Source organism: Acanthopagrus latus, chromosome 19, assembly GCF_904848185.1.
Source record: "Acanthopagrus latus isolate v.2019 chromosome 19, fAcaLat1.1, whole genome shotgun sequence".
Classification (NCBI taxonomy): Eukaryota; Metazoa; Chordata; class Actinopteri; order Spariformes; family Sparidae; genus Acanthopagrus; species Acanthopagrus latus.
In genome coordinates this window covers 3,698,502-3,725,626 of record NC_051057.1, presented here as the reverse complement: position 1 = coordinate 3,725,626, position 27,125 = coordinate 3,698,502, and positions in this window count along the sequence as shown.

Genomic DNA, 27,125 nt, shown 5'->3' with positions numbered 1-27,125 from the left:
TGGCCTGATTCCTGTTTGAGGATAGTGGGCTATTCGTCTATTTTCTAGAGGATTTTGTACATTGTGGGAGCTGGTTCCAGTGCATAACTGCGCTCTCTACTCCCTACTCTCTACTTCAGAATACCCCATCAGATCTTTTCTTTTCTTTTCTTTTCTTTTCTTTTCCTTCTCCTGTCCTTGTCTTATCTTTTTTTGTCTTTTCATTTCTTATGTATCTCATCTAGTCTCTAAGGAAGCCGAGAACGGCTTAATTAACAAATTAATTTATTTCATTATCTCCATACAACAATGATTGTTTTGTTGTGATAACGAATGAATTCATGTGTTCCGTAATATTACACAAATTAGTGTACCTTTAACTAGGTTTCACATTACATTGCTAAGTTAACGTTAGCCTTCATTTACCTTACCTTAGCTGAAGCAGCCGGATAGATGGGAGTTTGTCAGCCTCGCTCTGCTAACTGGTAGCCCCTAAACAAAGACAGTCAAGTAAACAAACTAACTTGAAGTGTAACTTGCTGACATTATAAGTCGTTATCACAAGATAATAGTGTATAAAAAAACAAAAAAGTCCATGGCCACTCTTGGCTTCCATATATATATATAATTTCTTAAAGCTGCAATATTTATTATTTAACAGATAATTTTGGTTGGAAGATTGAAAATGTAAATACAATTATTGTCAATGTTGTCGATGTTAAATAATCGATGTTTTGTGTTTCCAAATCATGTTAGCATGCTAACCAGCTAGCCACAGCCTGATCTTGTCAATATTCTGTGCTAGCAGTGTAAACACATTTCTCTGCTGCTCTGACCTTCCAGTCCACATTGCTAGCTGCATAACTAACAGAGCTAACTAGTAAATATTTTGCAGGCAGTTACTGTTTTACTTCACTATGCTGCCTCCTATTTGTTTAGAGTACTAGTGCATTGCCCGTAGGAGCCATGTATCCCATAGAAAAGTGGGAGGTTAAGTAGCTTTTCTATGGATGGCCAAATGAGGCTGTGTTTGAAGGTGGGACGTCAGGGATATAATTGGCCGTTTTTGACTACTTTTGATTTTACCATTATATTTCACGTAAAAACTTTACCTAGCCTTGTTTGGTGTCATTATTTTCAGCACATCCTCACATGTGTGACTGTACAATTATTTTTTTCATTTTGACATACCGTATCATCACAATGGACTTAAAACCATAAGAAAAACATAAAATCCAACTAGGAAAAAGTTCGATTTTTTTACTGTGAAAACCACAAATATGTTTAACAAAACATTTTTAGTAATTATAATGCATATATAAATTGTTGTTTGCTAAATTTGTGCATACGTGTTTGACATTTACAAAGTTGTTACTATTTACATTTAAATGCAGACAATGCCTCAGGCTGAGGCATGAAGATCTGCACTGCCTGCTCAACATTCAGCAGTCTCCTCATTGTTTTGACACACAACACAAAAAAATGACTACAGTACACACTAAACACACTACACTAAACACTACATAACATACTAACTATACACTCAAAACACGCTATATGTCTCAAATCTCTCAACTCTCAAAAGCTGTCTCTCTCACCTTCACTGCTTCTGTCACTCTTTCTGCCTTGGTCCCACCCACAACTTCCCCTGTCCCTCAGCAACCAAATCACTTGGTTTGTCATATAATTTTGTGATTGGTTGGTGTGGTGCCTTTTTCCACCAATAGGAACATGTTTTCTTGCTTGTAAATACTTGCTGCTTGTGGACACTTTCGTGACAAAATACCATTTTTACCATTTCTTCCTGCACCAGATACAAAGCAAACGCGACGGCAATGTTCACAAAAAAGCATGGCGGACATTAACTGGCAAAATCCCCGTCCAGCTCGCACCGCTGCAGGTATAAATCTCCTTGTTTCTTAAGGTATGTCATGGAAGTGGGCTCTGCAGTGATTGGCACTGTTGTGCAAGTGGCTATGGTGTGCAGTGATTGGCTCTGGTGTGCACATGGCTATGGTGGTTATGGTTAACAATGCTAGCGGAATTCGTAAAGCATTTCTGAAAGAATTTATTAACGGTATCATTGCAGTCCAAACAAATGTGATGTTGCACACCCTTGAACCGTGCAGCAGCCATGTTGAAAATCTTAGGTCAGTCTGATCCTGATCTGCAGAGATGTTTGAGGCACACATACACAGACAGACAGACAGACAGACAGATTCCTTGCTTTTACAGAGAGATGATACTCTTGTTGAGCTCTTATAGGAATATGAATCCTATGCAATCAGTTAATGTGTTTACCTGTGGTCAGACAGATCTGAGCCAGCGGCCCGTCAGCTCAACCTTTACATTTCTCTTTATAATAAGTCAAACGTGTTTACTGCAAGTCCTTTTTCTCTACCTCACATGTTTATTTGAAGATGTGTTTATTTTTCTATGTAATATTCTCAAGCATGACACAGTCACCTCTCCTCTCTGACATCCATGTCATCCACACACAAACACGCTGAAAGTGTTTTTCCTGCAATGACTTATGGGGTCAGCCTCAGTGCAATAGACAATCAATTCTCAGTCTGCGCTAATGGCAGAGTTAACAGTCGCCATGTCCTGTCCATTAAAACGAGCCAGATGAACATTGTATTTGACTGCAGCTCAAGCTGCTCTTCCCTCTGTGACTCCAGCTCTTAATAGGCTTGTAAAATGCAAAATGGTGAACAGATTACCCTCTCTTGCTGTCAGACCCTGTTGAAGGAGAGGATACATTATTGGGAGGTTAGGGCATAGTATTGAACACCATATTCAAATCAGATGTGAGTTGCTGAGGTGGAAAGGTAACCATGTGACCGACTGTGTTGGCCTGACTCGTCAGATCTGCTCTTTGTTCACATTGCCTCCTTTGAATAGTCTTCACAGTGGCCACTGTCAAAGCATGTTGCTCAGGGAAACATGCCAATGGCAAACAAATGATCCAGGCCACAGTCAGAAAAGCTGATGAGCCTGTAGTGAACATAAAACTCACCAGCAGCCATATGGAAACCACAGAGGAGGAGTTGTAGGCCACATTTCAGTCTAGCCATTCTTTAAGAGTGATGATATTCTAAGTTATGCAGCATTGTGTTTGCAAATATATTCCCCAGCTTGGTAATTCAATCATGTGCTAACCATGAAAGATAAAGGACTCTTTTGTTACAATACAGGAATCTCAAACACAGTGCTTATGTTGCTGCTGAGATGCAACCCAATAAATTAAAGGGATATTCTGGTGTAAGTTTAATCCATGGTCTAACACAGCGTGACACTGAATACGACCCCCCTCGAGAGATAAAGTTTGCAGAGCGCTAGTTTACGTAGTTTTAGCATCCTCAGAAACGACCGCACAACAACAATACACTGCTGTAAATGGATCCAAGTATAAATTGCCATCAAAAAGCCACAAACAATGCTGAGAACAGCACCAAACTTCAGCAACATTACAAATAGGGTCCCAGCACATATTTCAAGGCATCAAACATTTGATATCGTTGCCGGCTTTGTGGGAAAATATAAACAAAACTCACCTCTCCAGCTGCGGGCTCGATGTGGGGAAGCCCTGTGAGTCGATTACCGAGTGCAGTGGAGTTCCGCAGCTCAGTGAATATCATTACTGCAGGACACTACTGCATTCGGTAATCGACTCACAGGGCTTCCCCACAACAAGGAGGCTTCTCGGGTGGTGAGTTTTGTTTATCTTTTCCGACAAAGCTGGCAACGATATCAGATGTTTGCTAGCGGTCCGCAAACTTTGTCTCTTGAGGGGGGGTCATACTCGGTGTCAAGGTGTGAGAACATGGATTAAACTTATACCGGAATATCCCTTTAACAAAGCTGAAAAATATGACAGTTATGTTGTTAAATAGTGCATTCCATAAATGCCATAAGCAAGGACATAAAAGCTGTAAATCAGACACACAGACAGCAGATGGGCACACACTGCAAAGTGACCTTCTGCTGTTACTGCTGACACCAGATGTCTTCTAACGTCTCCCTTAAAATAGAGCAACAGGCAGTTGCTTGTTCTATCAATGGACACAATGAACTGCATGTAGTGTATATGTGCAGATGGAAATGAGCGAAATGAAAGAGATTAGATACTGCTATAAAAATATGTTTGGCTTCCCCTTGAAAAAGATTAAGAAGAATGAAGGTTTCACTTCGGCCCCCTCTGACAGGGCCCTTTGCTAACTTACAGTAGCTGGCAACTCAAAAAGCTTACAAGATGGACAGACTTGCTGCATGAGCATGCTGGAACATTGCTTTTCATAAAGGTGTCCATAATAACAGATTGTAGTAGATGGACTCCCCAAAATTGCTCCTGATGGGCAGTTGGCACCTTGTGTGGCAGCCTCGGCTATCACCCTGCGATGAGCTGGCGACTCGCCCTCACCCTCGCCCATAGAGATAACTGGGATTGGCTCCAGTAATCCCCGCGACCCTTTGAAAACGGGGGATAAAAGCAGGAACATCCCCTCGACCCTCATGGATAAGCAGAAAGAAAACGAGATGAGAGAGAATACACACAAAAGATGAAGTTCTTGTTCTCCCTCCCTTTCTCTTTCAATTACATATAAGTGAAGGGACTGGCAGATTTGGGTGATAATTCTTTGTGAGCAACAACCTTCACATAATTAGGGGGCCAAGCCCGAGGGGCCGAGGGAACACGTATGCAAGCATACACATTTCCTAGGACCAGTGGTGCTAGGAACCCTATTGTAATTGTAAGGATTTTTAGGAGGCCAAGCCTGAGGGGCCGAGGTAGGACTAGCGGTGCAAGGAACCCTATTGTAATTGTAAGGATTTTTACTTTTTTTTAAAAAAAATGTATTATTCTCCAGCTAAAAGTGGTGCTGCAGGCTAAACCGTGCAAGGGAGAGTGGTGCAATTTGGAGGATTGGTCCAGACTCTTGCAAATATCTCAGGCACAAAAAACTACATATATCTGCCTGCAGGGGACGCTATAACCTAGGCCAACGCATTTTTTGCCTATAACTCCCACACTGTATGTGGCACATTCAAAAATTCAGATTCAGATTCCATGAATGGAGCTGAATCACTTTGTAATGGCCACGCCCACTTTCGCCTAGAAAGATTTTTCGCTAAATGGCAAAAACTGGAAAACCTACTTTTTTGAACTCCTCCTTGGGATTTTGTCCAATCTGCATGAACCTTGGCACGTACACTCTTCAGCTGGACCTGATCTTAAGTTATCAAAAGAATTTTGCTCCGTCAAAAAAGGCGCAAATTATTAACAAACAAATTTCTGTAGCTAGCTATAAAAATGTAAACTGTTTGATTCTTCGGTCAAACTAAATGCTGTTAACACCAAATTTGAGATCCTTGGTTGTCTTGACACTGGGAAGGGATGAGCTGAATTTGCCTAATTTTGGCCACTAGTGGGCGCCAAAAATATGGGAAGTTTATATCTCTTGAACGGCTACTCCGATTTTTACGAAATTTGGTCGGTATGATGTAGGGCCAATCCTGACGCTATATCTTGAAGGTGGTCATGACTGGTCAATGTGGGCGTGGCTTATTATTGGTACAGCTAGAATAGGACACAGTTTTTCCATACCAAAAATTGCACATGTTCTCTACTAGGTGGCGCTATAATGGATGCAATTACATTTTTGCCTGTAACTTCCACATTTTAAAGAACACATTCACCAACCTTATATCCATATGTTCCCTGAAGAGAGCTGGTTTTTCTGACATAGGACATGTCCCCTTTTGCTGCACATTTCCTTCGCTAAATCGCCACATATGCAAATCTATTTTTTCGAACTCCTCCATGGGATTTTGTCCGATCTGCGTAAAACTTGTCACGTACACTCTTCAGCTGGACCTGATGCAAACTTTTCAAAAGAATTTTGCACGGTCAAAAAATGCGCAAATTATTAACGAACACATTTTTGTAGCTAGCTATACAAATGTAAAGTGTTTGACATCTCAGTCAAACTAAATGCAATTAACACCAAATTTGATTTCCTTGGTTGTTGTTGACACTGGGAAGGGATGAGCCAAATTTGGTGAATTTTGGCCACTAGGGGGCACTAAAAAGAGGGGAAGTTCATATCTCTTGAACGGCTACACCAATCTTTACGAAATTTGGTCGGTATGATGTAAGGCCAATCCTGAGGTCATATCTTGAAGGTGGTCATTACTGGTCAATGTGGGTGTGGCTTAGTACAATAAATCCAAATCGGCACACATTCAGCCTTCTGCACTTCCAGTGCACTTCCCATTGCAAGAAATACCACAGCTCAGACATTGGCCTGTGTCCTCACTTTTGCCCCGAGCCCATCATCCTTTGGGGCAAACTTCCATGGGCTCTGCGGTGCGCAGGGTCTGAGTTGTGTGGGGTGGCTTGGTCCCCGTTCATAACTGCTTGCAGTTCTAGTCAAATTTAGTGATTTTATTTTCTTTAAAAGTTGTCAAAGGCAGTAATTGCAACAACATAATAGTGGAGGGGCAAAGAAACATGTGCCTTAAAGTTTTTTGCCCAAAACTGTGTCACATAATCACTGCCTGTAAACAGCAGGAGCTGCCTCTCATCTGGGAGGATTGAAACTGTCCTCCCAAGGCAGAATAATGGAGCAATATTCTCACTTGTGTGTAAGGGGCTTTAGTTTTGAATTATGAAAAATGATGGAAATTGCTTATGTTTTATTTCAGCTTTGTGGGCACACATTTAGTCACAAACCAAAGGGAATTTTGCCTTGAGGATGGCTTTAGGTGAAAAGTCAGGGGATCGGCAAAGCCAGTTAGTTCTACTCTCTGGGGTCTCTGAATTACACATTTTTATGTCAATACATCGGACAGTTGTTGAACTATTTTTTTGAAAACTTTGTCCTGCTAGTGGCACAAGAAGAACATTCAGGGGATCACCAAAGTCATCATGATTTGTACTCTTGGCACCATGGATATCTGCATCAAAGGTTAAGGCAAACCATCCAGTAGATGCTGAGCTTTTTCAATCTGGATCAGAAGGCAACCAGTTAATAAACAGATATTGCCATCCACAGAGCCATGCTGCCAAGTATCGCTTCTAAGGTCAAGGGGTCACAAATATTGCCCCAAAGGATTCATGCTACAGGCACCATGGAAATTTATTGAAACTTTTCATGGAATATTTACTATAGTTTTTAATATAACCCATGAACCATAGTGCTGATCAAAGAATGCTGGACAAATGGTCATTAAGTTACCAAAACCATTAATCATCATGCTCTGAGAGTCATTAATAGTCATACCATAGACTTTAACACCAGTGTTTTAAATACATGTGCTTATCTGTGGATGATATTTCAGAACTCATCTTTTTAAAACTGCTTTTAATGACGTGTGATAAAAGTTGTATATTGTAGGTTTTTAGATTTGCTTGTAGTTTGATGATTTTATGATATTTGTCTCTATAGTGTTTTGCTTTTATGCTCATATGTAAAGTGTCTTTGAGTCTCATGAGAAGTGCCATATAAATAAAATGTGTTATTATCATCATAAAGTGGTATGGTTACATTTAGGGAAAGTGATGCATTCATTAATGACTGGCCTTTTGATTTAGTCACTATGATAAGGGAGTTTTTATTCCATTCCTCATTTCAATTTTCATTTTCAATTTTTATCTATGTTGTATTTCATAGAGCAACAAGGCCACCCATGAAGTAAAAAGTAGGGTTGGCACTAACTAAAACATAAGTTTACATAAAATGGCTCCATACAGTTGGTCCGTTGTAATGCAGCTCTCTAGAAGCCCCAAAATCCAAAATTAATTGAAACATGTTTTGTTTCTCTTTTTAAAGCAGAAATCTTCAGTGTAGCTACTTAGCTAAATACGTTAGCATGCCCATCCACCATGCCGACCTACACACCTTTACCTTAGGCCTCCCTACTTAAAGGACATACCAGTTCCTGCAAAGGCACTGAACACTGGCATTGGACAAACATTGTCAACGATAAGAAAAGGATTTGTAGGGACATTTAGTTACATAAACTGTTGGATTCACTGAGTACTTACATAAGGTAGACTGAATGAAACGTGCTGTCAACAAGGCAGTTTGATAGCGTTTTAATAAATGAGCTTTATTTACAAGGTTTCATTGTCCCTCCAGTATCTCCAACACCTCTCACTCTTAGCAGTTTTCTTCTGTACTAAAATGGATTTATTTTATTTGTAGAGGGACTGTCTACAGTATTAAACATAAATGTTGCCATTTGATGCATTGCAGCAGAGTTAGCTTAGAGCTAATTTACATCGGCAGTCCCTTTTACATCTGCAGTCCCCTTAATCAAAGCTAAAGAATATGGTCAGTCAAAAGACTATTGCAAGAGTTGTAACGGCTTTACATGCAAGTTAGTAGGATCATTTCGGACTGAAACCTGACTGTGGAGACCAAAGGTCCGTTTCTCAATGGATTGTTCATCTAGGAGGGCTAAAAAAACAAATTTAGCCGGGCTGTATTTTTCAAAATGGTGGGCAACATTTTTTAGAGGCCAAAGTGGCTGTCATGGAAATGACCTTTTTAATGGTTTGACCTGCAATGATGCACAATACGTGTGTGGCGGCACAAGGAGTGTGCTCTGGGCAGCACTTGGTTTAAGAATACATTTCATGCCAAACAACACCACCCTGGGGGTTTCACCCAGGGACCCTTTATGTTCTTTTAAAGGACTATTTCTCAGTTTACAAAGACACCCAGGTCCATTTTACAAAAGAGGCAGAGACAGCCTTTCTGGTTACAAAAATGTTTATTCATTTCAATTTTTAAAGTCTTGAAATGTCACCATTAAGAAGTCTCTCACTGGGGGCAAAAACGGGAACCGATCAGGGCTGAGTCTTTCTGGGCAGATGGGTCCAAAACAAAGGGGATCCAAGGAACACCACGTGAAATAAATAAAAGTGAAACAAAATCAACTTAAAAGTGCAAAACACAAGAGGGACACTGCCAACGGGACACTCAAGGACACTTAATATACTAAATCAAATAGAATTAAGATTTACATCAACTGAAATTCACCTGCAACCTGCAAAGGACAAAATAATCGTAAAGTGAACAAATCAAAATTACAGGTTGCAGTGAAACCAATTGTTACAAAAGAAAATAAAGAAAATGCCATAAACTACTAATCACGAAGAAAATGAAATAAGCTCTCCCACTGTTCTCTCTCTCTCATGTATGGTGATGCCGGGCAACAATTCGGCCACAGCAACGCTGAAACAAGACCTGGACACAGGCTAATGCTTTTAGCCAGCCATACTGAACAGCCAGGAGCCAGGCAGACAGAGTTGGACCACCGCAACCACGGATGCAAATAAAAGTCTGTGTCAGTGCAGTCTGAAGCCAAACAATGAGTCAAAGCAATAGCTATAAGGCAAGCAGCTAGCAGTGAGCACCAAAGCAACGCAGCTGTTAGTAGTTAGTGGCAAAGCAGCAAGCCGCAAGGCAAAACAGCAAAGCAAAGTAACAGTGATTTCTTGCAGGTTAGCAGTTGCCAAGGCCGCTTTAATGCACGGGCTTACCTGGGCTGAAGCCCAGGGGCCTCCCGAGTTCAGGGGCCTACCATGTTCAGGTTAATCGATTCTCCCCAGGCTGCGCCGCCACTGTAAACAGGCGGTTGCTATACCGCTACACAGGTTTCTTTACCCGGTCAGGCAATCACGGTCAGCATGGCGTAGAGCAACGCGATCCGCTACACGGCAACCAGCAGCAGACAGCGAGTGGCACACAACCAGCAGTGAGCTACGTGCAGCCAGCAGCAACACCCAAGCGAGCCACTACCATCAAGCGAAAGCGGAAGTGAAGGGTGCCAGGAAGTGAAGTGACCTCAGCTCTGTGAGGCAAGAGGACAACCAGGGGCCTTCTGCCTCCCTTTATAAGGTGCTCCCCCACAGCGATTGGCTGTGAAGAGCCACATAGCTGAAACCCATCATACACTACTTCATACTGCTACACATGCTTTCAGACATTATTTTTGTCAAGGAAACATATTTCTGGTTTACATAATGATTTGACCTTTTTTTGACCTTCAAATTCAAGATGGCTGCCAATTTTGGTAATTTTTAGGGATTTTTGGGGGGATTTTTTTCCCTTTTTAGGGATTTTTTTTTTCAAAATCGTCACAGAGTCTTCATATTAGGTTCTAATGGAAGCTCGGCTCATGATGAATTGAATAATATCAGTGTAAGTACACAGAAATAATATCTAAGGTCAATAAAGTAGATGTTTATTTGTAAACAACAGAAAACGTACACTTATTGCATCATTTTGGCCAACCGTCCACATGGACCCTGAAAATGCAGCGAATGATAACGCAGTTTTTTGAAAACGTGTCTAAGGGTGGAAAAATATGAAAACGCAGCCCTCCCGTTCTCATGTGGATGGGGAATCTGCGTACTTTCCGAAATGATGACGCCATTGCTCCACCCCTCGACCTCTAGCCTCTGACCTCTGAACCCCGCAACGTCGCATAACAATATAACAACAACAACATAACAATATATATCTCATTCACTCCTAATGTGTTAGAAACACTACCATCAGCGGCTATGCGAGTTGCTTTCCCCCCAATGAAAGACAAAGAACACAATGTCCTGTGAATGTGTCCTAAAATGTGGTAAGCCCTGTAAACCCACAGATATTATAAATCAAGGCAAATGGGACAGCTTACAATTAAAAGCCCAAAACTGGTCACGACTTGATAAATTTGGTGATGTGAACACCACCACCTCCTGGGAGGATGGGTCCGACAATCACTACATGCATTTGTCATGTTATATTTCTGTCTAATCTTCAGCTGTACTTTAGCAAGCCAGGTGATGCAAAGACAATGAAAGTAAAGATGCTCAGTGTTCGAAGTATGATATGCCTACTGAGAGTGCCTTATGTGATGAGGAGGCAGGGGGGCCGAGACCAAAGCGCATTCGTTCATCAGTGGGTGGGCCTCTCCATGACAAAATGAAATCTGTATGGTGTAGGCAAGCTGTTAAGGATCAGCACACCGTCAGCATAGCGCTCCCTCAAGCGCCACACAATACTCATAGGAGATAAGGAGCTCAGGGTTCATGTCACAAGACTAACTGAGTCAACAACAGCACTATCAGATCCTTACGCACTTAATATAATGTACCATTATACATGTTGGATGAAGCATATCCACCACACAGTCTTCAAGACGGATGATGCTATGCATCTCTAGAGTGTGCCTCCCACAGAAGCAAAGAATTTGTTCTTTAGACACGTTGAAACTGTCATCTTTGATGAGCATGAGATCCATTCACTGCAGTCTCTTTTAGCAGACTATAGACGCATCGTCAGTGACTATGGCTATCCAGTGGGCAATGTCAAATCACATTACGTGAAAAGTCTACTTGTTAAATAGTATAAAGATAAAATTTGATTCAAAGAGAGGAGTAATCCTGCCATGAGCGAGTGGGTCTATGATGTTGGGGTGGCGGTGACTACACAGAGGCTGCCATGTCAGTGCTCGACATCAGCAATGATGTGATCAGGGGTAGTAGTGGAGGGGTCAGTAGACCAAGCACTACGAGGAAAGCACTACAGACAGGGCGTGCAGTGCATCCTGCTCTGGAAAGAGGTTCTCATTCAAAATCAACTGTCAAAGATTCTTGAGCACAAAGAACTATCGGAAGACATCAAGGAGAACCTCAACATTCTTCGGAACGCACTGACTGAAACTCAAGAGGCTTTGCAGACAGCTTACTGTGATCTTGAGAATGATGCCGACATGAAGGAGCTGATCAACAGAGTTTATGAGAAGCCTGGCACAGACATGGGGCACTTTTGGGTCTCATTCTTAGAGATGTCTGACCCACTTGCACAATGTCTTGATGCATGTCATGCACGAAATGATTCTGAGTACCTATTGTCAACCTACAACATGCTGACAGGACTGATGGCATACGACAACTATGACTATGGGAGGAGGTTGTCAGACTACTGGGCAATGCTCTCTTTATTGTCAGATGTGCAAAATGTAAAACAAAAGGTCAAATCATTACGTAAACCAGAAATATGTATTGACAAAAATAAGTCTGAAATGATGTATTGTGCATCATTGTATATCAAACCATTAAAAAGTTAATTTCCACGATGGCCATTTTGGATTTTGGCCCCTAAAAAATATTCCCCGTCATTTTGAAAAGTACACCCCAACCAAATTTGTTGTTCAGCCCTCCTAGATGACAAACCCATTGAAAAACGGACTTTCGCTTACTGCGGTCATGTTTCAGTCCAAAGTGACCCTACTAAGTACTTCCCGTGCATGCTCTGCTCACTTCTGTTGTTTAGAGTCCTGTAAAGCATTTAGTGACATGCCGATGCTTGTGAAGCTTCAGAGTAATGAGGCGAGCTGAGTTTGTGTGGGTCTGTCTCATTGCTGCATGCCAAATGAGTGTGCATTCTTGGCATGTGGATGTCCTGTCTGTAGAGAGCATTTAACGGTGCCGCTCCGCCCCTCGTCAACTCCGTGACTAGTATAAGCTCCAGTAATGAGGTCAAACTAGCAGTGTACTCTGGCAGCTCTGGATACACTAACAAGCCCTCTTTTATTCCATTGTTTGTTAGATCTCTGGACAGACTGGACTGGACTCTGGTGTTGTTTGCCTTGTAACAATGTTTGCCTAGCAGAGTGAATCTTTTAGTTCCTATCAGCTGTTATTATTTTTAATTCACTTTTGCATTTTTGTTTACGTTCATAAGAAAGATGCAGTGCATTCCAGTAAGTGCAAATAATGGCCATGTGAGAAACAGACATGACAAAAAGAATGTAGAAAAACCTTTTTCATCATCCACATGCCTTACAATGGTCTCCATCAACCTCAGCAGGAAATGACCTGTGGAAAAAAAACTCAACTGCAGAAAATTACAGAGTTGTCAACAACATTGCACTTTAGTGTAAGGAAACTGTCATCCATTCCAATCTATATCTTGGGTTTTAATTACAGTGGATGCCCAAGATAGCTAAATGAGATGTCATTCGAGGCCAACAAGGGACTCTAATTGGTATAATTCTGGACTTCAGCAAAGCGTTGACTGTATAACACATTGCTTGTATTTGAGCTTTGTCCTCCTTGCTGTGGTGAGGTTTTTATGTTTTAGAGGTTAGTTTCCCACCACCATCATATACCATGCTCTCACAGGGGGCTCATGCACCCCCGAGAGATGCTGTTGGATGTGAGCAGTGTCATATGACCCTGAACAAACACTCAGTAGGGTGAACTTTGCCTGACTTTGATTCATACCATGAAAATTAGACAACCTGTGTTTCTGTGTGTGTGCGTGCGCATGTGTGTGTGTGTGTGTGTGTGTGTGTGTGGGTTGAGTGTGTGTTTGTGTGAGTGAAAGAGAGAGAGAGAGCAAGAGAGAAAGATCAGCATTGATGGAATGTAAGTAGATTCACTCAAGTACTGTTCTTAAACCCAATCCTGAGGTACTTGTACTTGACTATTTCCCTTTCATGCTAATTCACACATCTAATCCCCTGCATTTTGGCAGCCACTCATATGCTTTTAACACCACTGCATATATTTAACAGCAATAGTAACTGGTTACTTTGCCAATTCAGAATCTAAATGCACAAATCTATATACCAATATCTATTATTTACCATTTAGTGATATCATATTATTATTGATTAAGCTACCCAGCAATGTGGAAAAATATGAGAACTAGCTGCCACATTAGTCTTGCTTTCAGAGTAATGCAATTATAATTATAATCCAATGATAAATTATTTTAAAATGGGCCTGTAAGATTTGGCCCAGTGGAGGAAGAAGGAGACATGGACTCAAAACAGTCTTCACCTGGCACTTGCGAAGTGCAGTTGTGCAGATGTAGATTGTTGAAAAACGCATGAGCGTTGCCAATTTGTGATGTTCCTTGTCAGAACACTTACAAGAATTTTGTCAGACTTGGGACAAAAGAGAGGACTCAGATGCAGATTGACAGAAGTAGAATCAAGTTTTATTTTTCTGATTCGCAACTCTTCAGAAGAGATGATAAATGAAAAGCTATGAAACTCTATGGGGACTGACAAGACGAACAACCACAAAACACACAAAAACATAAGACGCTCCTGAAGGAGGAAAATCTACACTATTCTTAATATCTGAAATATGAAATTTACAAAAGAAAAGCCACTCCGCAGAGGAAAGCACAAGGCTATGAAAAATATACTATTCTATCAATCTCAAAAAGTTACAACAAAAGGCGCTCCCGAGGGAGGAAAAGAAACAACTAAGAAACAGGCTAACTGAAAATCAAAATCCTAACCGGAAAAAGTGATCTGAAATGAGAGGGAAGTTACTTTCAAAATAAAACATGAATCCACAAGACAGATCCCAAAGACAAGACAACCGCACCGCGATGTGACAAATTTAGCAAGCCATGTCTCTTTTTTCTTAGAGCTGGTTATGATTAGTGTTGATTCATAGCAAGTTACAATGGTAGCTAATCATGTTAACTCATGCTAATGCTATGTTAGCGTCAAAGATGTAGTTTCTGGGCTTCCTCCTCAAAGGGTGTAGTTTGATGATAAAAGAATTGTGCGGAGGCAAGGCTGGGTGGAATGATAGAGCAATCTTTATTAAACCAGAATCTAGAGTCCGGATCAGAAGCGGCCGCTTTCTGATATTATCAGATCTGTGGACAAAACAATGCCGAAACGGTTTGCCCTCTGCTCTATCAAAAACTCCTATCAGCCTTTGCTCTCAGGAGATCTAAAAAAATGCCCAAACCCTGTTCTTCCTGTGAGGGCCTTTTTAAAGTCCCTTCTCCAGTACTCCTACTTCTTCTGATTGGTCCCTTTGCCAAATTATCCAATAGAATAAAAGAGGAGTTTGACCTGTTTTAGGCATCTTCCACCATTTTGGCATGCAGGTCAACTTAGCTAAGCACTTTATCGTCTGTTAACCCTTGACTCCTCACAGTTGGAAGCGAACCCCTGGACCTTCACTCATACAATGAAAATCAGTGAGTCATGATTGCCTCCAAACTGAGTAGATCAGCCATGATTGAATCTAAGCTAAGTAAATCAGGATGTGTTGTCCTCAAATACCTCAAAGACAATAATGATGGCAAAGATACTTGAACACTGGGAAAGTAGTGAACTGGGAACGGTGTTTCAAAGTACAATACAAGTACAAACCGAAAAGCTAGCAATGATGGAAAATAGAATTGTGCGTCCCTGTGTGTGCGAACTGTGTGCAACAAATGGCATTAGGGCAACTTTATAACAGGGCCAGTCTGCATAGGAGTAGGTACTTTAATAAATGGAAACAGACAACATTTTGTCAGGGCATAACATAACATTTATAGGATTTTTCTTTTTTTTTCTTTGGCTATCAAAGATAGATTATGATTATCAGAGATAATTATGATTATATTAAACAATAACACCTCTTTTACATGAGATCGCGTCAGGAGCAATTTAAATATCCAATCTCATGAAATGGTACAACACTATCATTTATGAACTCTGATTAATAAGTAACTTAATAACTACAAACAAAATTACCATAGCAGCCAGTGAAGGTCAAAGGATTTTGGAGACTTGACAAAGTCACAAGAAAAATCTTGTTTGTAGTTTTTCATCTTGGAGACTTCTGCTGGCTGAGACAGCTAACATGCAGGGGTTGTGATGCTCAAAAAAATGTGTCCACCAGTTTTGCAGAAACAATGTATGCATATGGAAAAAAGCCTTTTTTGCCCACAGTTAGTATCATGAGACGATTTAATTACACCATTTGGCCACCATTAAAACTGACTTTAAATGGTGGACTCAAGACTATATAATGTAGCCTATAATGACATGACAAGACAAAAATCTCTTTTTCTATACCTTTTTATTTTAGTCCACAGAACAAGGAATGCATGGGCATATGTGAATCAAGAAAATCAGTAGGCCTACAAAATACGGCTCATTTCAGTCACACAGAGAGTGAACTAAGAATTTATAGGCTCAGCTATATTAAATGCACATATTAATATGGTCAACAAGAAACACTTTAAATGGGTAGGTAACACAGATTGTAACGAGTTACATAACTGTAGTAATATATTACTGCAATATTATTAGCAACACGCAATTGTACTCCATTACTGCCAAAAGAAATATATTACTGTAAGGCTTGCTTTTGTAACATGTTACTTCCAACATTGCCCATCACTTAAGCTGCAAATTAGAATTGCTGCATAAATGACAGAAATCACAGTTGAATGTGACCACTGTAACACAGTCATGACCGGAGATAATATGCTGAGCAGAATGGGTCAGTATCACGGGATGTTAATTAGGGACACAACAGGCATTTGTCTGTTTAATGCTATGTTTCACTTGTGATCACTTGGTTTGGTCTTGTGCCTCAATTCAAAACACACATTAACGATCTACCTCACATCCTGGTTGTATACTGTTATTTTTAATCCATCAATGAGGACAACTAGTAGGACCAGCATGCAAGTGGCAAAACAATGAAGCAGCTTTGCTTTTCAGGTGACTGAGCGTGGGTTTTCCAACACGTCACACATATGGATCAAGGAGTGACACTCCCACACTGCTGTTTCATAGCACCACTGGATTTGGTCTAAATGTAGCCTTACCAGTGGATTGCGACCGGGGAAAACAATGCCTCTTCCTGTTTTGGTTGTGCAATGACAGACATACTTGCTTGGCGGAAGGAAACTAGGAAACAGGTTATGTAAAAAAGCTGTTTATTGCCAATTACTTATGCACTTTAAGTAACATAAATAAGTTAACTGTAATTTAAGTAACATTTTGAGGCATTACGCAACATTTAAGATAAATTTGACAATTAATGATGATGAATAATTAGAATTTAAAACTGTAATATTTTGGGAAGTATACTTATTTGCTTTATTGTTCAACAATCAAACCAGTACAACTCTCATGTCTGTGTCTAAATTGAGCATAAGGACTGGAAACAGGGGCAAGCTAGCCAGGCTCAATCCAAAGTCAAATAATGAACCTACTAAGACCGCAAAAGCGCACTGATTAACATTTTTGTCTCAATTTTTTACTTTCAACACTAACAGAAATGTAAAATTAGAGTTTGGTGGCCAGGCGCTGTTTGCTCAGAAATGTTCACAGTGGGAAACTCAGAGTATAACCACAAATTATTGTTTTTACATTTCTATGTGTGTATGGATTCAACAAAAAACAGACTGATTAACTTTGGAGTTGCTAGTAGATGTTGGACACTTTTTAAACTTCAGACTGAGCCAGGTTTGCTGTTCTCCCTGCTTCAAGTTTTTATGTGAAGCTAAACTAATTGCCCTTAGCTCAAGCTCTGTACTGTTTACTCTGTACTTGGTATTGATCTTCTTATATTATGCTGGTAAGAAAATAAATCTGCCTGTTCCCTGTTGTTCCAATCTACTGTATTACTTTAGATCTGTATTGGCCATTGTGTGTTTTTGTTTGTTTGTTTGTTTGTTTTTTTAATGGGTATGTCCTGTAATGCTCACTGATGGAGGAAAAACCAGCAAAGAGTAGAAAGACCAATAGTATTACAGTGTTTATGTGTGTGTAAGTGTGTTGGATTAACGTTTCCAGGGTGGATGTGATCCTGGTGCACCCCATAAATTTCCACTACATATTAAATCCTCGCTAATTCAGGTGCATGCTTTCTGCAGCCTCTGGAAATAGCCCAGGCTGGAGTTAGAGATGAACTGTAAGAAATGTTTGACTTTGTTATTCAGGCCTGGTGAATAAAGAACGTTTGACTTGTTTCCATGGTAATCAGTGTTTCATTTAGGGTCTTCTGACACTGTGCAATAAAACTGTATTGGAAAGGCAATTTATGTCACAGTATATTGAATACTGGCAAGCCCAGTTAATAGTTGTTTTTTTTTTTTTTTACTGTGGACTATAAAAAGGATGTGGCATCATTGTCCAGTTCTGTTTTGTGAACATGCAGCACATACATTTACTCGGTTTCATTTCATGTAATCAAATATTCTGCTCGTGTTGGGCTATAAGAAATATTATCATTTTGACTAGAATGTCACGAACAACTCCATGTGACTGCACCATGTGGCATGGTTTTGTTGTACAGCCATCCTTTGGTTGAAGTAGAAATGAAAAACAGGTGTAAAACTTTCTTAATAAAGGATACTGAATGTCAGAGAGATCTTTTTTTTTAGGCTGTGTTTTTCTAAGATTACCGAGACCTGTGATAGTGCCAACCAATGAGACATTCACATCTGCAACTAATTGTAGTGAAGTAACAACAAATTAAATGAGACGGTTTGGCTGCGAGCCTGTATGAATGACACAACACACAGTTATTTTCAGTAAGGTCATGGTTCTTGGATAATCATAGACTTCTTGGTAGTGATTGTGGCAAAAGACCCACTCAAAACTTTTACCAGTTAATACATTTGTATATTAAGATCATTCACAAAGAAAACAGGGTGGATAAAAATGATAGTCTTTGGCTTTTTGAGCTGCCTGTTGTCTTCACTCCTGCATCACATTCAAACTCTTCACCCTTTTTTAAACCCTGCAGACATGCAGTGGTGTAAGCACATCCATCTGACCACACCTCTTATTCCTCCCCAGCAAAAGCAAAGTCACATGGAAAAATGAGCAATATTTGCGAAAGCATGTGTCCCAGCAGTTCAAAGGAAGAGTAATGACAAACATGAATAATGCAACAGATCAGTGGGCCCTTTCAGATCAGAGATAGAACAGAAAACACTCTGCTCGTTGCTTAAAGGTCAGACTTGTGTTGATGAAAGACTTTGCACGCAAGAGAGCACACGACAAGAGAAAACATGAAAGAATTAGAGGAGGGGATAACATGATGAGAACAGGAGAGGTGGGGAGGAAACACAAGTGAGAGATGGCTGTGTGATCTGATGATTAAAACAATGTGTGTTTGTGCATTTACTGTTGTTGCTATGATTGTGAGGACCAAACCTGAGATTACACAAATCATCAAAAGTGAGACTTTATAATCTGTCAGTGGGTATAGGTTAAGCTTGGTCATGTGCTGGAGGGTTGAGGGTAAAGGTTTCTTTAGACTATTCCATTTCCAATTGTTACCCCTGCCTCTCAGTTTTGATTGCTCTCTTGGCCCTCAGTTACAAGGAGAAGTGGTTGAAATCTCTGCTTATAAGATGAGATAACCCTTTGAGACAATCATATGTCATCAATTGTAAATGATGGATTTAATTTAAACAGATGCAGCCAAACCTTTCCAATTAACCATCTTCAGCTATGGTGACACAGCTATGTGTTTCCCTTAAATCATGATAATTTCACAATTCCATTTGCCAAATCATCAAATAAAAAGGGACACTGCTTCATTACTTCACTACTTACCTGGCCACTAGCAGTGCTTCATAGGCTAACATTTACAACCCCTGCTCTTACATTGCCACTCTGCACTGATTTAAGATGAAAAACGTCAAATTGCAGGACTATCATGCACAGATCAGCAATAACAATGTCACCAAAACAAGGTTCCAAATAATCTCATTATGAAATGAGTATCTGAAAAAGCCAACCATCATGTTGCTTGAAACACAACTCCAGATGATGCTAATGTTGCACCATGTCTGCAGAATGTGTAAACAGTCAACTGTTTCCTAACACATTTACCAAAATGTGTAAGCATGGTTTGTCTCATCATTTTACCTTTTTTTTTCAAAAACAGTGTTTAATCAAACATATCTGTGGCATTTCTTTACTTCCAGTTTAATTATCATTCCAAATATATGAAGTTATACTGATATACCATATAATAAAGGACAAAAACATCCTGGAGGATTTATCAGTGAGGCTCTGGCAACACAACTCAGTGAGGGTATCTATCTAATATTCTAATTCTAATATTTAGAGGGAACTGCCATTCTGTTTTGTTCTTTATCCTGTCAAGTGTGAAGTGTTTTGTTAGCTGTTAGCTGAGACAAGAGGTAGCTGACTATGTGTGTGTCAAACAGAAAGCAGAGACACAGATCCAACAACTCTGGTTCCACAGCTGCTTTGTCACCGTCAGATCATGTCAGCAACACAGTGGTGGTTTGGCCTGTTGTTAAAAAATGTTTAATTATGTCACAATTTCTGGGTCGTGGTGGAGTCACAGTCTGGGCATGTGAAGGTGGATGTGCGATAGCCTAAGGTGGCACTGGTGGTAGTGTGGCAGGTTGAGGCACCGGTCAGCAGAAGGTAAGGCTGTTGGCCAGAGATGTGGAGAGCTGGACAGCTGGAGCTGGAAACACCGATAGTTGAAGTGCAGGTGAACACTGGATGTAGAGAGACCACAAAACACATTAGATATCCAAGAGTCTAACACGAAAATACTAGAGGTCATACAAAACGATGATTTGACAGATCATCTGGCATCATGAAATCATCTGCATTAAGTAGCATGGAGAGGGCTTGTCAGCAGGTGCTGATTGCCAACCTGATGCAGGTGAGTGTATGTCAGCAGCCGAGTGAGAAGTTCTGCCAAGCCTCTCAATGCACCGCTGCAAGCATAACGGAAAAAGAAACAAAACACCAAGCACAAAATTATCATCCACAAATTATGACTGATCATTACATTTTTGGACACATTTGTTGTTTTGTTACACTTGGTGATTTAAAAAGAGTTGAGATCTCTACACACCGGCCATATACCGTTGGCAAATAAAAGGACATAATACCAAATTTCAAAGTGATTAAGAAATATATAAGAGCTCTGCTATTAGCGTACTGTATTAATAATCAAATGTGTAATAGTGAGGATTACAATTAAAGATATAAAAATGAGAAACAATTTCAGAGTCAAATGAAGAGATTAATCAGACAAAAGTAATATACAAGCTGAAGTGGGGTAAAGGTCAAGATTTCACTATGAGTTTGTGTACAACAGTTGATCATTACATACGTACGTACTTCATTGTACATCATTGTGATACCGGAAGTGGCTGCATGGCCTTATGAGGAAGGAAGCAAAATCTCCCTCTTAAAGAGATGGTGAGCTTAGAGAGTATTAAAAAAAACGCAGTAACAGAGGACACAAGGTTTTCCTCCACTCTCCTACTTTGGATTAACCTACAGGATGGAGTCTGTGAGCAGCCTATCATCGCAGAATGGACTTCGCCAGATTCACAGTTGGATCCAAGGATAACAGAGCACAAGGAGGATTAACCCTTTTTACCAACCAACTGTGGATTAAAATTTGGATATAGGAGTTCTTTTCTTTTGTTCACTCTTCTGGCATGAAGTTTGGACTTCAAGGAAATTTGGGGACCTCGGGCGGGGTTGCCATGGATCCATGGCCTGATCCTCTCAATCTCAGTTTGGTTCAGTTTTTTTTTTTTTTTCAGTTCCCGCCTTAACACAATAAATGTTGCTCCAAACTATTTATGCTTTTAGCTCTTTAACCATAGACAGATAATCTGCAGGTCCAGAGATGTTTCCACCATGTTCCCTATTGGTTTATGTACATTTAATTCTGGGATCAGGAACACAAATGTTATTAGCTTAATATCTGCATCATCCTGGGTTTTATGATAAACCTAAAAGATATATAAATATAAATGTGTTGTAACATGGTATGACACTTATCATATATTTTCTTGTTTTTTTCTCATAGTGTGGTTACAGGAGAATGTTGCATGGGACCTGTTTCTTTGGGATAAGAAAAATAGTGTACACCATTCAACAAAGCTGTGACTTATAGTGTAAGGAAACTACAGTATTTTCTTTAAGGGAAATTCCTTAAACTGTGACATGCATGCACTGAAACTACAACAGATGTGAAACAAGTTGAGTTTATGTCAAAAAGTCAAGATGTTAAGAATTAACTGGACAAACCTGAGTGGTCTATCTCCCAAAACAAACTCTGCTGCCACTAAGGACTCTCCAATTCATCCATAATTCATGGTTGAGCCTCTGCTGGAAGGCCTTGCATTGTTTGTGGCGCACTGTTAGCCAGGCTGAATAATTAAAGACAGAGGTTTCCTCTCCATAGCTATACACTGTACCTTTGTAATTTACATAATCTGTCAGATGGATACAAAAGGGAGGGTTCTCAGAAAATATCAGCTGGTTATGCAGGACTTGGAAGCTGCAACATTCCATTTTCTTAATAAAGTGGCAGCTGATGTTGGTACTCAGTGTGGTATGTAAAGCTTCTCAGCTGGCCAGGCAGTCACATTGCTCATCTGGGTGTACTTTCACAAAGTGAGGTCATGTTTTGCAAACAGCTCTCCAAAAACTCTCAGAGGAAATTTTTTTACGATGTCATTTCAAGTGGCGTTGGAAAAATAAAGTGGCATTCTGCCCTCTGAGGCATTCTCACCGGAGCAACAGACTTGCATTATTTAGCCATGATGGACACAAAAAAAAACAAGTTTTTTTGCCACATGTGAGAGAATGGGTGGAGAGGAGAAGGGTTATGTCAGTTACAGGGCTTGGATATCGTCTTCCCCAAGCCCCTGACCCCTTTTATTGAGATGCTAGAAATAAGTCAACAGAAAGACCATAGCCATTCAACAACAGCTGGATCTCAATGTTCAGGAGCTGAATACTGTATAAAGAAACTGATTGCGTAACACTGAGGAACTAGCTTTAATAGACAATAGAATGATCCTGCTACTGTCATCTCCATCTCCTACGTACACCTATACAATCTGCGGATTCTTCCTCACCTTGTGATCTCACTGTTCATCTACGTGACAGACAAGGGTGGGATCCTTATTGATAGCAAAGCAATTGAACAGGTAATGGCAAAAAGACTACAGATTTAATGACATGTGTACAAGACTTTATGAGATGCCTCACTGGCATTTGGATTCACTGGCAATTAAATGGAATAAAGCCATCATTTGGTTTAGCTGTCACCAATGGAGCAGTGCTATTTGTCAGGTTGGGGTTTAAAGGGGAAAACTATGGATAAAAGAGGTAGACCCAAACACAGTTAAACAGGAGGCAAGACCAAGGAAAAACAAGCTTTATTTAAAGCTGAATGCAAAAAAACAAAAGCAGACAAAATGGGGACGAAAGAAAGTATCAACTAAACAGCAAAACAACAAAGTGCAAAGCAAAAAGCAAAGTTCAAACCAAAGGCAAAAAGCAGAAACAGGCATGAGCAGACATGGAATGAGGCATGAACAGATCCATGAGGGGATGCAGACAGAGACATACAGAAACAATGACCAGACAAGGAGTGAAGGGAAAACACAGGCTAATTACACAGACCCTGATGATCAGATGAGGAACAGGTGAGGAGAGAGGAGGGAGGAGAGAGGAGGGAGGAGAGAGGAGGGAGGAGGCCAGGTATGGTAAATGGGAAGGGGAGGGGCACAGAGGAGAAACATGGAGGGAAACAAAACTACAGACAGAGGGAGACACAGGGGAGAACATAGGAGAAACTTAAAGGACAAAACAAAGACACAAGACATGATACAAAGACATAAATTCATAAACATAAACAAAGTCATGACACTATTTGTGTAAGTACCAGAGTGCGCATGTGATGCACGCTTTTTTGCTTATCCAAAAAATGAAAGGATGTTTTGTTGCCTTCATGTCTTTTGGTGCGACACGTTTTATAAAAATGAATTGTTAGCATGTTGTTAGTATGATAATGTGTAGCTACAAGACTCAAGTTGCAGAAAACATCATATGGTGTGACACTTCATCATATGGTGTGACATGTCTGCCTGTCACGCCATATGACTTAACTGTCACACCATATGATATGAATTGTAATTTCCTGCAGATATAACAATAAATAACAAAGTCCAATGTATGTTTTGGCCTTTTAAACATTTATTTGGGTCCATCACCACATAAAAGCTATAGTTATCCACAATCGATTGTGTTTAGTTTAGTTTAGTTTAGTTTTATTTGGTGATACAGATTTCTAGTTTATCAGACAGACACAGCAGACCCCTTCACAGAAACCTTAGAATGTTGTTTAAGTCTAAACAATGTTTTGTCCTCATCTCAAACCATACATTCCCTTTTCTTTTGTCAACTTGAGGCAGATAATGATGACAAGTGCAGAGAGGACAATGATATACAGGGAGAGACTGAATTCAGACTAGAGCCTGACTGATTTATTATATACTATATTATCGGCTGATACTGGACATTTTCCAAATTATCGGTATCGGCATTTATATTAGCCGATAAATGAATATTTGAAAAAATAAAACAAAAAAAAACACCCTCCAACTATGTTATGAGTGTTGACGTCCACCAGAGGGCACTCTACAACAGGTCGAGTCTATGCCACCTGATTGACGGCCAAGTCTGAGATCTCTTCATTTAGCATCACACGTCACGTGTCACAGGTCACCATGCATGCGCAAACGCGCTAGCTACTGCAAAACACAAGCAAGTAGTGATGTTCAGTACCACCGATTTACTTTCCAATCCGATACTGATTAAAATTCAGGCTGGTATCATCAAAAAGTAGTGTATTTCAAATCATAGCTTCATAAAGAATACAAGACATCAGAGTAATTTATTTATTTAATTATTTTTCATAGTCAGTTATCACAGGGCAAAACAAATGATGGTGCCACTCTGCACTGAATGCCTCATCTTATTTAGATTCAACTATGTATGTAGTTTCTCCAAATAGCCCACAGTAAGGGGATACAAAGACTTGCTGTTTTATAATACTGGGTGACTTAAATTGAAATTGCGAGTAAAATATTTAATTAAATAAATAAATGCCACAATAATTGCAAAAGTTCTAAGTTCACCATGGCTGTTTTATCGCAATTGCTCTGTATAATTTAATGACACCTAGTCTAAGTAATACACTTTAAATAATCATTACTTTAGGAAACTTTACCTGAATAATTTTTGTCTATGTGAGATTATCTCAGTGATACAGACATTATTACTCCAAGCTGAGCTCATGCAGCTTTTTATTGAAGCATGTACTTATTTCGTTACTTATTTCATAACCATATTTATTAATTGGAACAACTCCAACGACAACAGTGTCTAGCGCTGCTTAAAGCTTCGCATGTTCTTCCTCCGTACCTGGATAGTACCTGCAGCACCGAGAGACCCTGACAGAGTCTGTCTTGCCCCAGCAGCAGCAGCAGCACCTGACACTGTGCTCTCCTCTTCTGTCAGCCTCATCATAAATGCCTCGTATTCTGTGTTGTGGTTTAACCTGAGGTGTTATACAAGGTTTGTTGTGTTGCCACAACTCCATACCGTTTTCCCCACAAACATCACAAACCGAGTCTTGGCTGTCTGTGGGGCTGAAATAGCTCCACATATGACTCATGACATGACACATGCGACCGAATGACTGAGCGACGTGCCGCTGTGCTTACGCATTACGCACTTACCCAGGCAGAAGAAAAAGTAGTTCCCACCAACCGCGAATCATTTAGACAAGATTTCAGTAGTTTAGTTACAATTCACTGTGTTCCTGTTAACGATATACATCACCTCAAATGACTTAAGTATCAAAAGTAATGTGATGTAGTAATTTATATGGACAGTGCTATTCCCTCCATGCGGACTGACAGGCGATACATTTATTCATTGTTTTGTTTGTTTTACTTTGTTAAGAAGATAAGAGAGGTCTTCGTTGAGGCAGCTGACTCCTTGTTTCAGGATTTTATAAACAGACTGGAAATATTATCATCAATCAAAATTCTTCAGCTATCGAGAGGTACAGTTACACAGCACTGTGAAGTAATGGCCAAGGATTTGACACAGCAGCTTCGGAGAAACATTGCAGACTGCGAGTGTATCTCACTGCAGTTAGACGAGTCTCCAGACACCTACACAGTCCAGCTGTGTGTTTTTGTTTGGATGGTGTTGACAGATATGACTGCAAAAGAGGAGTTATTAACCTTAGTGCTCATGAAAGAACGCACGCGGGGAGAGGACATTTTTCAGGCATTCAAAAACTTCACTGAGAAAACCACCAGCTACCAGTGTAAACTGTGTGCAGTGTTGATGGCTGTTTGTCACGTATGTGCGTTACTGCCAGTGTTGCCAGATCTTGGGAGAGAAACAATCCAAGAGGGTCTATGAAAACAAGCCCAAAACAAGCAACTTCTCTGGTTGTGGTAAAAAAACAAAATAATAAAAAAAAAAAAACCATATAAATATCACCCTGAATCCAGAAATGTACTGAATTGTATCATTGCATTTATTATTGTTTTTATATGTTATGACCCTTTTTTGTTTTAGTTCCAGGACTTCAAAACAATATGACATACAATACAATAGGAAGAGGATCGAGGAAGAACAAGCCCAAAAAACCCACGACCCGCGACTACCAATATTTATCAGCGACTTTACAGAAAACAAACCCAAAGTCGCTTATAATAATTGGACTTGGCAACTGTGATTACTGCTGTCAGTTTTTATGTACAAAACTAAACCGTTACTCTCTCATTATCAGTTATGCATTGTGTTATATAAAGTATACTCAGCGTATGTATAAATAAATGGATGTATAGTCATTTTTATGTAGGCAGATCATTTTAACCTGGTCATTTAGAAAGTAGCTGGCAAGCTAAAAAAGTGTGGGCACCTCTGCTATACAATGTCCCTGTTAGCAACACATGCAACAATATAATATATTTTGATGTGCCTCTGTTCTGCTGTGACAGTTTATTTTTAAACTGCATTATCATATTCTTTCAGTGAGGAATCATAAATTACTACAAATAACTAACGTTACGAAAATCGTCTTTTGTTTTGATACACATTTCTGGATTTATTTTTTTGAATATATATTGGCCGATATATCGGAATATCGGATTTTGAAATCACCAAATATTTGTATCAATATCGGCCTTAACAATCCTATATTGGTCAGGCTCTGATTCAGACCCTGCGAAGATAGAGGAGTTGCTGAGGAAAAGAAAAGTAAACAAGAACTGTCTGTACACATTTACTGATCAACAGGAAGGTCTGAGTGAGGGTTTTAAGGGGTGCTTTCAGTCTTGATTCAAAAGGCCTTGAGGCGGATTTCTTGAAGCCTGGCAATACATGATAGCCAGGGCTGGACTGGGACAAAAAAATCGGCCTGGGCATTTTGAGCCGAGACCAGCCCACCAGGTATTGATGGAAATACAATGACAAGTGAC